Source organism: Monodelphis domestica, chromosome 1 (genome assembly GCF_027887165.1).
Source record: "Monodelphis domestica isolate mMonDom1 chromosome 1, mMonDom1.pri, whole genome shotgun sequence".
Taxonomy (NCBI): Eukaryota; Metazoa; Chordata; class Mammalia; order Didelphimorphia; family Didelphidae; genus Monodelphis; species Monodelphis domestica.
The window spans coordinates 607749612-607765904 of NC_077227.1; the positions used below are offsets into that span (position 1 = coordinate 607749612).

At 35.2% G+C, this 16293-nt stretch overlaps 1 protein-coding gene across 1 annotated transcript in view; it reads left to right on the forward strand.

Annotated features, from left to right (window-relative positions):
• The window catches only part of LOC103104397 (putative leucine-rich repeat-containing protein DDB_G0290503), a 115911-nt gene extending 102282 nt beyond the window's left edge, over positions 1 to 13629 (forward strand). Inside the window, exon 3 of the transcript XR_008915600.1 lies at positions 13380 to 13629. The gene's annotated coding sequence lies outside the window, so the exon portion shown is untranslated. The remainder of the gene's footprint in view (positions 1 to 13379) is intronic.
• The last annotated feature ends 2664 nt before the right edge of the window (positions 13630 to 16293 follow it).

Sequence of the window (16293 nt, forward strand, 5' to 3'; positions counted from 1 at the left end):
CTTTTTTCTACTTATTTTACAGTTAAGAAACTAAGGCAAGCAGGTTTAAGTGACTTGTCTAGCTAAGGTCATACAGCTAGTAAGTGTCTGAGGCCAGATTTGAACTCAGGAAGATGTCTTTCTGACTTCAACTTCTGATCCTCTAAGTTCTTAACACCTGCTCTCTACTCTAGCCTAGACACCACCTAAATGCTCCTAGTACATGGTAGATGCTTAATAAATGCATTTTGATTGAATGCATGAATGTATGAATCTCTTCTGCAGCTTCCATGAAGAGATTATCTTATCTCTGCCTGAATATTATGCATTTTAGAGCAAGATGCATCTTGGTCCATAAGTCTTGAAAAATCTTCTCTGTCTCATATTTCTATCACAATAAGGAACTCTGCCCAATAAGTTCTTCAGTCTTCCCAACAAAGATCCCATTATCTATAAAGAGAATGGTAAGTGTGGGATCATTACAAGCATGACTAGAAAGCAGGATATATTTGAAGATAGAACTGGTTGATGATGACAAGTATGCTTCCTGTTGTCTAACATGAGGTTTATCTTGAAGAAGACAACCTGATGGGTGTCCATGTAAGCACAGAATTGAGCCAGAACTTCACATTTCAATTCAACAAATATTCAGTAGGAATCAAGTATATGCAAGGCACTGCTAAGTTCTAGACTTACAAAGATCATTCTTCTTCCCCCCACGTCTCTCTCTCTCTCTCTCTCTCTCTCTCTCTCTCTCTCTCTCTCGCTCTCTCTCTCGCTCTCTCTCTTCTCTCTTCTCTCTTTATATTTGAATCAAAGTACAAACAAAAACAAAATGGTCCTTGACCTTGAAGGATTTTTTTTTTGCTAGGTGGTACAAAATGTACAGAGGTAAATACATACAAGTGATGTGTGAAGAGAGCAGGTATTAAGAACTTAGAGGATCAGAAAGGTTTCCTATAAAAAGTGGCACCTGTAGGAAGGAAGGTAAAGATACTAAGAATCATAGGAAAGGAGGGAGTCCTTTGCAAGCAGTGGGAACAGCCTTTATAATGATTCAGTTGTAGAAGAGATGGAATTCTGAGTTCTGGGAATAGCAATGATGAATGTATAGAGGGGACAGGTCTAAAAACTATAGAATGTGAAGGGCATTAAATTTAAAGTGTTTAGAAAAAAAGGGTTTGGGAGTTAGTCAATGAGAATTTATTAACCTTTTATAATGTTCCAGCCACTAGGGATTCAAAGAAAGGCAAAAACCAGGTCTATCTCATGAATTTGTATTCTAGTGGGGACATACAAAGAATGTACAAAGTAGATAATGAGTAATCTCAGAAGGAAAAACACTAGTAATGGGTGGAGTAGGGGAGACTGTGTAAGAGGCTTCTGCAGAAAGAAAGATTTGAACTAGTTCTCAAAGAGAGCCAAGGAAGCTTGAGGCCAAGGTAAGAGGTAGAACATTCCAAACATGGGAGAGTGCCAGTGCAAAAGCAGAGACACAAGATAGAATAACTTATGCAAGGAACAACAAGTAGGCCAGTATAGTTTTATTTTAGAGTTCTGGAAGGGAATAAAGTGTAAGAAGCATGGAAAGGTAAGAAGGGGCCAAGTTATGAAGAGTTTTAAAATGCCAAAAAGAACAGTTTATGTTTGATACTAGAGGTAATAAGAAGCCACTAGTATTTACTGAATAGGTGAATGAAATGGTCAGATCTAGTCTTTAGAAAAATTAACGTGGAGTTGAGTAGAGAATGGACTGGATTATGGTGGCTGTGTAAATAGAAAAGATAACTTATAAGAGGAGACACTGAAGCGTCTTCAGAAGAGGAATGGTACATTTGAACTTTTGTCATAAGGTGCTTATTTTGGTCGCTCTGTGAAAGTGGGGCTACAGAAGGGAGAGGTCTGAAGCAGGATTGGGTAAGGAAGCCATGTCACTGTATATCCCAGCATACAGGAACATTCTCACAGCAAGGAATTTCCAAGATTAGTAGAATTAGCAGGAAATTATTGTGAATGAAGCCCATCAATTCAGGCTGATCATAGAATGACTAAGTTTTTGTTTGTGTTCACTGGGATAGTGATGAACTAGGACATATCCCATCCTTGAGGTTCATATAAGCGCCATCAAGATATAGATATAGATATATACATATATATAACAAGATAAATAAAATAAAGTAAAACATAGATCATATTATATTTTAAAACTAAGGCAATATGAGACCCATAGGAATACTTATTTACAGTTTGGTGGCCTACATTTCTGTTTGAGTTTGATACCACTGAACTATACCATTACATTTTAAATGGCTTAATTTTCAGACTTATAACTAAAGTTGCATCTAGATAGATGTATTCATTCTCCAAAGTCCTTCTATCCAGTTTATCTTCTTTACTTCTTTTTGCTCTTAATTTTTTCCTTTTTCTTTCCTAGTGTACCTTAAACTCAGTCATGAAGACATGGTTTCATTTCTCTCCCCTGCCATTCACTAGTTTTGTGCAACCTTGGACAAGTTACTTAAATTCATCATGCTTCAGTTGCCTCATCTCTAAAACTAGCTTAATAATACTTACCTTAATCTACTGCACAGAGTGACTCTCAAGAACAAATGCTAGGAAATAATGTTCTATAGTAGAAAAAAAACAATTTAGAGTCACAGAATCTGGGTTCAAATCTTGCCTCTGACAATTATTACCTGTATAACCTTAAGTAAATCATTTTTCCTCCATATGTCTTAGTTTCCTCATATATAAAATGAAGCTATTATAGTAAATGGCTTCTCAAGACTTTTTCAATTTTTTATTTAAGATTTTATGGTTGTATAGTACCATATAAATATAAGCTAGGTTTATGAGATTTTTCAGAGAAAACTAATACCTCCAGTATGAGGACTCACCTAGCCCTTTTTAAAGGTTGCTTTTTTTCCTTTGGGATTCACCTGCCACCTAGCTCTTACCTGTGGCTCCAAGAAGCTATAGTATGTACAACCACCACACTTCATTAAATCATCATGGCAGATGACTAAACCAGATTAAATATAACTGAATTACACTCAGGCAGTGAGTAAGAAATGTGTCTACACCAGGCATGTGAAGACCTTCTCTGGGAGAAGGGGCAGATAAGAAAAAATCATTCCAATAGTCATAAAGGTGATGGAAGCAGATGCTGTGGGGAACTTAGAGTTTGGTAGCATCAAAGGATCCAGGGTCATTGACTACATTCTGAGTTATAATCAGTTGTTTTGACTTTTGTCTTGCCACTGGTCTTTTATGACTCTAAAGAGAGCCTATGCCTTTGTGCAACTCTGCCTCACTTAAATCAAATTTATGCATGAATCAAAATAATTCACCAGGGATATAATTTTGGTCCTCTCTGAGTATGAAGACCAACAACCAACCCCCAAAGGTAAGCTATTATCATCCCTATTCATCCTTTAAATAGGATGAATGTAGGCAATTTTCAGATAAAGAAATCAAAACTATTGATAATCACATGAAAAAGTATTCTAAATATTTTATAATTAGAGAAATGCAAATCAAAACAACTCTAAGGTACCACCTCACACCTAATAGATTAGCTAATATGACACAAAGGAAATTAATAAATGTTGGAGGGGATATCGCAAAATTGGGACATTAATGCATTGCTGGTGGAGTTGTGAACTGATTCAACCATTCTGGAGGGCAATTTGGAACTATGCCCAAAGAGCACTAAAAGACTATCTGCCCTTTGATCCAGCCATACCACTTCTGGGGTCATACCCCAAAGAGATCATAGGGAAATGTTTATAGCCATGCTCAAAGGGTTGGCAAAAGTTGGAAAATGAGGGAATGCCCTTCAATTGGGGAATAGCTGAACAAATTGTGGCATCTGTTGGTGATGGAACACTACTGGGCTGAAAGGAATAATGAACTGGTGGAATTCCATGTGAGCTGGAACGGCCTCCAGGAATTAATGTAGAGTGAAAGGAGCAGAACCAGGACAACATTATACACAGAGACAGATACACTGTGGTACAATCAAATATAATGGACTTCTCTACTAGCAACAATGCAATGATCTAGAACAATTTGGAGCGACTTTTGAGAAAGAACACTATCCACTTCCAGAGAAAGAACTGTGGGAGTAGAAACACAGAAGAAAAACAACTGCTTGATCACATGGTTTGATGGGGCTATGACTGGGGATGTAGACTCTAAACAGATCACCCTAGTACAATTATCAATAATATGGAAATAGGTCTTGATCAATGACACAAGTAAAACCCAGTGGAATTATGCATCAGCTATGGGGTGGGGGGGGGGAGAACATGAATCATGTAACCATGGAAAAATATTCTAAATTAATTAATTAAATAAAATTTTAAATTAAAAAAAAGGATGAATTATTTCCTTTCCTTTCCCCCTCCCTTCCTATTATGTAGTTTTATTGTGGGAGAAACACACCCAAGTTTGTAGCACAGTCTTGCCCTAAGAGTGGGAGATTCAAACTCTGTTTAATCCAGAAGTAAGAAAAGAATTGTATTTGAAGAAGTGAATTATGGTGGTATAATAGTCTAATAGCTGGAGGAATAGTCTGAGAGTTAATCAGGTAGCCTTAGGGTTGATGGTTAATCCCAGGCACTAGTAGAATAGCTTCTTTGGAGCTGGTTGTATAGAATGGCAGCTCTGCTGTAGAGTGTGGATTAGGATTACATATTTATTGGGATCTGGGAGATGGTTATCTATCATTCAAAATTCAGGTGGAGTTATGTTTTGGGGTTTGTTACCATAAGGAATAAGGAGCATGTGCAAGTTTGGGGGATTCCTCTGGAATGCCAGAGTCCCCAGGATACAGATTCCATATTCCCTATTGTCCACCTTGTCATCATTTGTCAATGTGGGAGAGGTCTCAATGCCCTTCTAGAATAAAAACATGGGGGGGAGGTATGGTACATTGGAGGACCATGATAGGTAATTAATTATTTCTTTAAGTTTTAAAAACAATATAAGTAATTAATAAAACAGATTATGCACAAAGCTGATGCCCAATATAGAATATTGAAGATTCAGTACACAGAATGAGTAATTTATCAATCTACAACTCATGCTTGACTAAAGCTAAAGCTACAGGTTTTACTGTTGATATTTAACCAGTGCTATTTAGTAAAAAATGCAAGATTACAGAGTATGAGGATCCCATTGCTATTACTACCCCTCACTGCCCAGTGTCAGCCCACATTTATTTTACTTAAGAAAAAGATGATTTAATTGGCATAGGGGATTCTCATTGAGGGAACATACTTTAACATAGTTCTACAATTGCTTCTATGTTTATTATCTTAGAGAGTTTCTGGCAGACTTAGATTTTTGATGCCCAGTAACAAGTAGATAATGTGTCAGAGACAAATCTTGAACAAATCTTGAGTTTTCTGACTCCAAGACCGGTTCTCTATGTACTGTACCATGTTGATTTTTATTATAACATTTTGGGGATAAATACCTACAATTTCACAAGTTGAGGAAAGAAAATCCTATGAGTAAATACCCTTTACCAATGTATGTTAGCACATTTTCTGCAATTTCTGATCTTAGAGAGTTGCTTAGAGCACTTAGAGGTCTAAAGTGATTAAACTGATTTGCTCAGGGTTATAAAACAGTAAATGTTAGATGTGGGTCTTCCAATGGCTGAGAGTTACTTGAGGGTAGAGACTGCTTTTAACTTTCTTTTAATCCCCAGGGCTTAACAAAGTACCCAGAACATAGTAAATATTTAATAAATGCTTATTTACCTGAATAAATAGTTATTGACTTCCTTGTTCAAAGGCCTGCTCTCTAACCAAAATGTTACATTATCTCTATTATGCAATTAGTTTCTCAAATATATAAAAATTTCAATAGTCTAGAGAAATTATGTTTTTGATTTTATGGTAGAAAAAAATCAAGCTGTTAGCAAATTAATGGGACTATATTATATAATTATCATATGTTAACATTTGGAATATTTTCTGCCATAAAACCAATATACACATGACTTCCCTAGACTAACAACATATTTATTTATTGGTGATGCTAGCAAAGTTATTCATTGAAATGACCATTATCATTCTAGTAATATTATTTGACTTTATCATATTATTTATGTGTGGGAAAGAAATACATTTATATTTTAGTTTGTTGGGGGTTTTGGATCATAAATCACTGAGTAGAGGAAATGTATAAAAAATAAAAGAGAAAGATAGAGGATAAAGGAGGGACTTTTGAAAGGGGGAGCAAAATCAGAATTAGGAAGTAAGAGGGGATGGTAAAGGGAGGGGACTTTTAGACCAGTGGGTTGATTTAGAACTTAGGAAGGAAGGGAGAATGGAGAAACATTCCTGAAAAATCATTATTTTATTATATTATAAAATTCTTTGTCCTTTGTCCCTTCAAATGAAATGTTGATTTGTTAAGGGACTATTTCTTATTTTTGAATTCACTGATTAGAAAAAGAGATTTCCTTTTCAGTTCTAGCTTCTCTCTCTCTCTCTTTTGTCTCCCTCAATCTATCCTTTACATCTTGGCTTCCATTTTAGTTGACTTAATGCTTAATGTCAACATGTGCATGCACTCTTAGTCCTGATACCTCAACTCCCTCAGCCCACCCATTATTTAGGGAAGAATAGCAGAACCTCCCAGTTCATTTGCTGATGACCAGTTCCCCATCATCCCATAAAACTAGACCTGTAATGATGAAGCAGTATTTCTATATTTCCCTGTAACAGTGAGTAAAGCAACAGGGCACTATCATATTCCTTCCTTATCTAAAGATACCCAATGAGGTGACAAAATACTTTCATTTATCAGATAAATTAGGTTTAGAAGAAATCCTTGTTTTTTTATCATTTTAATTCTTTCTTCAGCATGTACAATAAGTAAATATCATTTACTTCTAAATTATAAATATAGAGAGTAATTTGAGATTATTTCATGTAATTTAATTAAGTCCACAGAAAAAGAAGTGATTTGTGATTGGGCTGACCAGAAAGAATGTCATTGTGGTTAGATTTTTTATACTATTTCTAACTAAGAAATGCCAAAGTATTTCATTCCAAATTTTATCACTGTAGACTAGAAAAAGAATGGGTAATAAAACAACTCAAGATTTAAAGACAAATACTTTCTAGTTAAGCATTCTAATTTCTAGTGATTAGTTTCTTTTCCCCAGTTCAGGTCTCAGAGGTTGGCTCTATTTTAAAATTCTGTAGCTAAAATGGTTTCCATTTTCAGATTGTATTACATCCTATCTCATACCTCATAGTAAGTTACACTTGTCAAGGGAAAGAATGCTGAATATGGAGTCAAAATCCTTACTTTTAATTTTTGTTTTGCCATTTTAACATTTGCATGACTTTGAGTAGACCACTTAAATTTTCTGGGCCTCAGTTTCCATAAATGTAAGAAGAGGAAATTATCCTAGGTGACCTCCAATGATTCTTCCAATTCTAAAATTATGACCTTATTACTTAGGTGTAGGATTGGGAACTGTGTTTAGAAGTCTTGAGCAAACTTGTTGATAGACTGAATTTAATTGATGACAAACTTTCATATATTTTAGTGTCATATAGACAACAGACCAGATCTTTCACTTCCCCAAGAGTCCCAGTGTTCAAATTCATTCAGCCAGAGTTTGGAAATTCGGGAGTTGCCACCATGACAAGTCTGGAGGATCAAATGGTGTTCTTTATCATTCCATGCAATCTTGCTCTGATATCTCATCAGGACATGGCAATGACACTAAATACTTGAATTAAAAACTCTACTGGAGTATAAGCTCTGAAACGTTCTACCATATTGAAGAGACTTTGAGTATGGACCTTGTAACAGATTATGGATGCTGGTTAATGGCTGTAATTAAGTATGAAGAGTTTTATAACAAAAAGGTTGAATACTTTGTGGTCAATTTTTTAGACCTGGCAACCTCATGAAACAACTCATTCCTTTGAGGCCTTATTCTTCTTTGATAGATGTAGTAACTGTCTCTATTTTTAAAGTGTTAAGAGGAGTAAAGGGCTAAGAATCACATATATATTTTAGATTATATATTAAGTTTAATTTTGCTATTGATATTCTAAGTCTGAAATCCTCATCTAGTGAGTCATGAGTGGACAGACTGCTGAGGATCTAAGTAATCAATCTTGAAATTGTTTCTATACACAGAAGAAGGAAGTCACAGCCAAATAGAAAGATGGTTCATAGGTGATCACTCCATAGAGAAGAAAACCAATGAATTATTAGAATTAATTTTATCATAGTCCTAAAAGCAACAAAAAAAAATTAGGGCATCTTATGGTATAATACCAATCAATAGTTAACATTTGTAAAAAAAGACTACTATGAAAATAAGTACAACTTATACACCAAGGTCATTTCTTGAGAATGAAAAGAGGAAAATTGCATGAAGAATACTTATATAACATTTTATAACACTGAATGTAGCATATTCTAAACTATTAACAAAAATTTTAAAGCATTATAATTAAACAGATAAACAAAATTTTATTAAAACCTAAATATACAGAAAACAAATTAAAGCAATTGTCATAATAGTGTTTTAACTTACTCAGGCATTTATTACTTCAAAATTAAAATGAGGACTCAAATTTTAATAAAAAACTAAAAACATAAAGACCATGCTTCTCATCTCTATCTCTCCCCAACACTTTTCTTAATGTCATCCTTGACAAACTTCCCCTAGCCATAGGAAGCCTATTCATCAATTTATTTGCCCAGACTTGGAATCTGTCTTTGACTCCCCTATGCATTTAAGAGGCTATGAAATCCTAATTCATTTGCTCTCTAAATTTCTAAAATATTCTCTTTCCTTTACATTCAAAATCATATAAATCTCTCATACATATCTTGACATGGGTAAATTTCTGATTTGTCTCCCTAACTCCTTCACCATTTGAAGAATTCAGGAATTGGAGTCACAGAAGGCAGTTGAAAGGCTGTTGAAGTCATTCAAATATGAGACATGAGGGTTTAAACTTGTGTGGAGGGAGTGGGAATGAAAAAATCAAAAGAGTGAATCAGAGGCATTTTACAGGGAAAGGACCCATATAATGGTGGAAGCATAGAATTTTTTAATTTACCAATTTCCTTTCTATAATGTGGTTAGTAGAATTCAACACCCTACTCTCAAAGTGTTCTTATTAGCTCTACTCCAAATTTACCATTCCATGTATATTACTTTCCTAACTGCAGTGTACTTTTTACTAGTCAGACCACATCTAAAAATCACTTATAGGATCACATGTTAAGAATGACCTTAGTTAGATGGGAAAGCAGCTACATTGGTGAAGGTCCTCAAAAAAAAATCCCATATAATGTTTTCTTGAAGGAATTGGTTTGAGATGGTTAAAGGATATTTAGTAGAGACACAATAACTATGTTCAAGTATTTTTTTTGGGGGGGGAGTATGTAGAAAGGACTAATTCTTATTGGCTACAGATAATAGAATTAAGAACCATTGATGAAAGTTTTAAAGGGACCTTATTAGCCTTGTAAGGGGAAAATATTCATTGTTGTTAAGTTGTTTCAGTTGTATCTGACTATTTATGACATCATGGGGGGGTTTCTTAGTAAAGATACTACGGTGACTTGCCATTTCCTTCTCCAGCTCATTTTATAATTGAGGAAACCGAGACAAGCAAGGTTAAATGACTTGCTGAAGGTCACACAGTTTGTAAATGTCTGAGATCAGATTTGAACTCAGGAAAAGGAGTCTTCATGACTGCAGGCCCAGTGCTCTATCCACCATGTCTCATAGCTATCCCTGCCACATAGTTGCCCCAAAGAGGAATGAGCTACCTCAGGAGATAGTCTGTGTCTTGCTGCCTTCTATTCCTATTCATTAAAAGTCTCTAAGCAAAGATGAGAAGGTGGGAGGTAGGTATTGTAAAGGAGTTACTCATTTGGGTAGATAAACTTAATTATGTCTAAGATTCCTTCAAACTCTGAAAGGCTTGGATTTTGTGATTCAAAGATAAAAGATAAATTCAGGATTCCTAGCCTGATAGACTAGAAGAATGAATTACTATTGATTGGCAGTGTTGCTGGATGGAAATACCAATGCATTGAAAGTCAATAAATGGTGGGTTTATTCTTAACCCTGCCATTATTAGTTGTAAGATTTTAGACAAGTCATAGACTCTCTGAACCTCATTTTTCCCATTTGTCAAATATGGGAGTTAGATTAAATTATTGCAAACATATTACCCACTTCCTAACAGAGAAGTGATGAGAGAAGTGATGATGGACTCAAGAAGCAGAATGAATCACATCTTTTTGACACAGCCAATGAGGAAATGTATTTTGCTTGACTATATTTTTATAAGGATTTTCTTCTTTATTTTTCTCTCAGTAGGATGAAGGGTGATAGTAGTAGTTGCTTAATAAATGCTATCAATTAACTGAGGGAAGGAATATAAATTTCTGTTCATTAGAAATAAATTAATTTTTTAAATTATCTCTAAAGTTGTTTATGTTTCAGTGTTTATGCTTCTAGACCTACTAAGAGATATAAAAAATTCAAAAGTTACCAAAAAAATTAAATCACTTTATCATTTTGCTACATAAACTAGTTTCCACAGCCAAAAAATTTTAACCCAAAGAAAATGATGATCTATATGATGAAATTCTGAATGATATTCCAAGGTTAGTATTTCCATCTAAAAGGATCGGGTCATGTGTTCTAGGCTAATAGTAACCACATTATTCCTTTACCCAGAAAATCTTACTCAAGAACACAGAAAACCTGTTTATCCAGTAGTGATAGGCTATCCATACAGTTAGTCTCTAATGATGTTCTAAACTACCAATTTAGTTGTTCAGAAACATGTGAAGGTGAACACACAGGGGCTATACTAACACCAGGGAAATGCCTCCAGTACTGAATGCAAACTTCTTGAAGACAAAGAAAGTTTTCAGTTGTGTCATTGAATTTTGACTGCCTGGCAAAGTTCAGGAAAGGCTTAACACATTAAATCAAAGTGAAAAATGACCAAAGGGGCACATTGCTAATCTTGAAGGTGACACATTCTGAGAAGAATGACTGAAATTACATGGTACATTTCCACATTAACTGTGCCTGAAGGCACAGCTTCTTATTTCTTCTCTTTTTAATTTTTATCTCTCTCTTCCTCTCCTAAACAACCAACAGGCAAACAAATAGACTTCTTACCCTTTGAAATTTTCCATAAGAAGGATTTATTTGGAAAACAAGCCTAAAAATCTGGTGTGAAGATGTTCTGTCTGTGAGACTTTGGGGAAGTCTCTTACCTTTCCTAGTCCTCAGCTTCTTGATCTATAAAAAAGATATTGCTAGATTAGATGCCTTCTAAGATACCTTACAGATCATGATTCTATGTTTCAGTTAGCATCAGAACAACAAATTGTTCAATAGTCTTGCCAGTCCCAAATTTGGAGAACTTCATGGCCTAGAGGTACATAAAGTTTATGAAAGCTTAGTACTTATCTAGATATCTCCCCTCTCAGGAAAAGCATGTAATTGTGTGTTTGTTTGTTTGTTTGTTTTAATGAGTCAAAGGTTCCATGTCTAGATTATGTCAACCACAGTAGCTCTGTGAATACTTTGTTCCTTTCCTGGAATTACTGGAGGAGGCACAAAGAGAATTATAAAATCATAGGATTAGGGTTAGAAGGGATTTTTAAAATAAAGGAAACCAAATTGTATTGAAATATATGTTGATATAAACATATATTTATATATATATATATATATATGTATATATAAAGTGTGTAGACCCCTCATTAAGAACTCTTGCTTTAGAAGGAACCTAAGAGAAAAGCTCTATCATACTTAAGGGGAGCATCACAAAGGCTCCAGCAAAAGCACTTGCAGGAACTATAAATTGGAAAGGATTTTTAGAGACCTAATCTAATACAATAACAATAATCTCATCCTACCACTAAAACTGATATAATTGTGTTGACAGTCACATTGTACAATAATTGATAGAGGCAAGATTTGAACCTAGGTCCTCTGACTCTGAATGCAATGCTTTATTCACTATACCATACTACCTTTCCAAGGAATCATCTCTTCCAAGTCCCTGATTTTATATACAGAGTTTAAAATCTTCCTTCCAGAAAAGTTAACCCAAGTTTGAAGGACTCTATGGGTCTAGACCACTAAACCCATACTTCCTTGATATTTTTTATGATACTTTTATCAACCAATCAGAGGAACCATTACTTGGAAACAAAAGACATTTAATCAGACATCATAGTAAATAAAGTAAAAAAAAACTATCAACAATTTTGTATACTCTTTCACAGATGACCTACCATATAACTGGTGAGGAAGGGTAATGTAGTATGCAGTAAACATTATATGGAGCACATGTGACAAGGAAATAGAAATAGAGTCAAACAAGCTTATCTGCCTTAGTCCCTGATCTACCAAGTTCTTCCTTCAGTTTCCATATCAGCTAGCAACAATATTCATTGGTCTTTTGGGCTGCATTCTATCCAGCACAAACTTTACTGGTCTCCATATATATATATGTTGAATGTCAAATAATATCAAGAGGGAAATTTGAGCCCATAAAGGAACAATAACTATTACTCAAGTTCAGGAAGGCAAGTTAATAGCAGAGGATTTGATTCTAGACTCATTCAAGGGACTCCAATTTTTTTTTTCACTCCACCATGTTGCTTTACAGTAAGATACTATTGGACAGGAAGCATGTACCCTCCAGACTACACATGAAATTCAGTTCAAGAAGAAATGGAAAGGAACAGTTTATTTCTTTGTATGCTAGGAGATATTTTAGTTACTTTCTGGGACTAGAGAATTCCTCTGATTCTACTGGTTAGTTCAGTCAAATAAGGACAGGAGGAAGGGAAGGTATGAGAATACAGACAGAAATGCTAGAGTTTTCATGGCAGTCGAAGGATAAGCAGTGGGGAAATAGCACTTAAGCTTCTTCATGAAAAATGGGGTTAAAGATTTTAAATGAAGTTGGTAATAATTCAGGAAAACGAAGAGCATAACAGAGATTGTGCCAAGGACATAGAAGAGGACAGACTGTCAGACAAATAAATACTAATGCCACCATCACATTCTCACTAGAGTGAGTCATGCTGTTTTCTTCTGTTAGTGACATTTTGAAGTAAGATTCAAATTTTGTTCTATGCTGAATAATATCATTTTTAGTCACAATAATTGTCCAGTAACAAAAACCCTCTAGCTCATGCTCTCTCTCTCTCTCTCTCTCTCTCTCTCTCTCTCTCTCTCTCTCTCTCTCTCTTGCGATCTCTCTCTCTGTCTGTCTGTCTGTCTCTCTTTCTCTCCTTCTTCCTCTTGTGTCTCTCCTTTTTTTTTCTCTCATTGTTCCTCTCTGTCACTTCAAAAGTAAAATATTTCCTGTCCTCAAGGAGCTCAAATTCTGTGATGGGAGACAACATATACACCCAGAAGTGAATATAAAATATATACTACAAAGTCATTTCAGAGAAAGAGAAAACTAATAACCTGGAACAAATAAAGGCTTCCTGTAAGAAGTGGCACTTTATATAACTCTTGAAATGAGATATGGATTCCACCATTGAAAGTGACAGAAGAGAATCTTCAAGGCAGGAGTACAACCTATCCAAAGGCATGAAGGTAAGAGAATGTCATGGATGAGAAAAAGCAAGTTGAAATGTAGAACAGAGGAGGGAGAGTAATTTGTAATCAGATTGGAAAAATAAGTCCAAGCCATATTTGAAGAGCTTTCAGTGGCAAATAGAAGTTAGAATTTATTCTACAGGGAAGTATCACCATAGATAAAGTGCTAGGCCTGGAGTCAGGAAGACTTATCTTCCTGAATTCAAGTTTGGGTTCAGACACTTACTAGCTGTGTGACCCTGAGCACATCATTTAACCCTGTTTTCCTCATCCTAGTCCATTTCCTAATCCATAAAATGAACTGGAGAAGGAAATTGTTACTCACTCCAGTATTTTTGCCAAGAAAATCCCAAATGGAGTCTCAAAGAGTTAGACACACCTGAAATAACTGAACAACAACAACAATATTTAATCCTTAAGGTAATAGGGAACCATAGAAGCTTCTTCATCATAGTGGTGATATCATTGGATTTGTGCTTTAAGAGCTCTGTGAAAAATGAACTAGAGAGGGCATAGATTAGACATAGAGAGGCCAATAAGGAGATTAATATAATAGTCATGAGAGAAGTGATAAAGGGCTGAAACAGAAAGAAGATAAATGTGAGAGGTACTACAGAAGTAGAAATGTCAAAAATTGATAACTAAATGTATATATAGAAAAGGCAGGGAGCAGCTGAGTAGCTCAGTGGATTGAGAGCCAGTCCTAGAGATGGGAGGTCCTGGATTCAAATCTGACCTCAGACACTTCCCAGCTGTGTGACCCTGGGCAAGTCACTTGACCCCCATTGCCTAGCCCTTACCACTCTTCTGCCTTGGAGCCAATACACAGTATTGATTCCAAGAAGGAAAGTAAGGGTAAAAAAAAGAAAAGAAAAAGCAGTAAAAAAATGGAAAAAATGAAAATGATTTAAAATTTTCAAACCTGAATAACTGTGTTTTCAATATTAGGGAAGTTAGGAGGAATGATTGGCTTGTAAAGGAGAAAATGAGCTCCATTTTGGACATGTTGAATCAGAAATGCCTATGAGACTTCTAGGTAGATATATCCAAGAAGCAGAGTGATGTAGTCACTAAGCATTGGATATCAATTTAGACATCATCTAGAGTGATATTAATTGAACCCATGGAACTGATGAAATTACAAAGTGATCATTGATAGAAGAGGAGATAGAACCTTAAGGGTATACTCACACAAAGGGAGTATAATATGAATGATGATACAGAGAAGGAGACTGAGAAATAATGGTTGGGTAGGAGAAGAATCAAGAGAGAATCATGAAAACATAGGGAAGAATGAATGAATTAAGGAAATAATTCAAGAATGTGTTATATGTTAGGCACTGTGCTGAGCACTGAAAAATGCAAAAGTAAAAAGAAAATGCCTGACCCTCAATAAACTTATATTCCAATAAAGGAAGTTAACACATTTAGGGACATGGAGGAGGGGTGATTTGGTCTGGGATGATGAGTAGAATTACATGGCCTTTTCTGGAATGGCAGTATTGATTTGGCTGCTATCCTAATAGTGGGTTTTATGACAGAAAATGGAAAAAGGATATGAAGATGGTGTGTGGAAGGAAAGAGGAAGGAAGAAAATAAATATTTATTAAATGCCTATAATGGGTCAGATGCTTTTTTAAAAGATAGCTTATCTGATCCTCATAACAACTAGTAGTTGTAGGTGCAATTATTATCCTCATTTTAGAGTTGAGGAAAATGAAGTAAACAGAAGTTAAGTGACTTGTCCAGCATTATATAGCTAAAAAGTAGCAGAAGGTGGATCTGAACTTCAGGCCAAGCATTTTAACCATTGTGCTAATAATCCCTAGATTAAAGATAGCAAAGAGAGCAACTGGTAGCATCGGGAATTGGAATCTTGATGGAGATAGTAATGTAGAACTCTTACTGATTGGGACTGGCAGGTTCCTAAGGTAGGAGGAGGCACAGAATGCAGATGATCAGGGTATAGCAAAAGGAGATAATATCTTGGAACAATGGATAGGCAACTAAGTTAAAGAGATGAAAAGAAAGAAGGAAGTCTAAGAGAAGGCTATTGGATCCAGCAATGAAGAGATCATTGGTAATCTAGGGGAGAATAATTTCAGTTGACAGCTGGGATTGGAAATTAGACTAAAAAGTTGTTTTTAAGAAGCAAATGGAATGTGAGGAAGTGGAGGCATTGATGCTAGATGGCTTTTTCTTTTGTTTAACACTAAAGGAAAAGAGGCTGCTGATTTTAAAAGACTATTGGAAAGAGAACACAAAAGAGAAAGTCAAGTCTTAGAAGCAAAATATAATGAGAAGAGATTAATTTCAGGGGCAAAATCTTTAATGTCAAATCCTGCCTCTAACAATGGGTAACACTGAAGGAATCATAAACTCTGCCCCTCAGTTTCCTTGGCTGTTAAATTGAATTAAAATAGGAATAATAATTCTTGTACTATTTACCTCAAGCACCATTATATAAACCTCAAATTGTACATAAATTTGAGTTTTCATTATTATTATTTGTCTAAAATTCAAAGAACTGAGATAGCCAGAATTTTTAAGTGTTTTGTATATTTTGTATTTATAACAACCTCAGGGGACTTCAAGATTAAATTGTGTTCAATTTCATTTGAATATTATATATGTTATATTGTATTCTGATTCTCCTAATT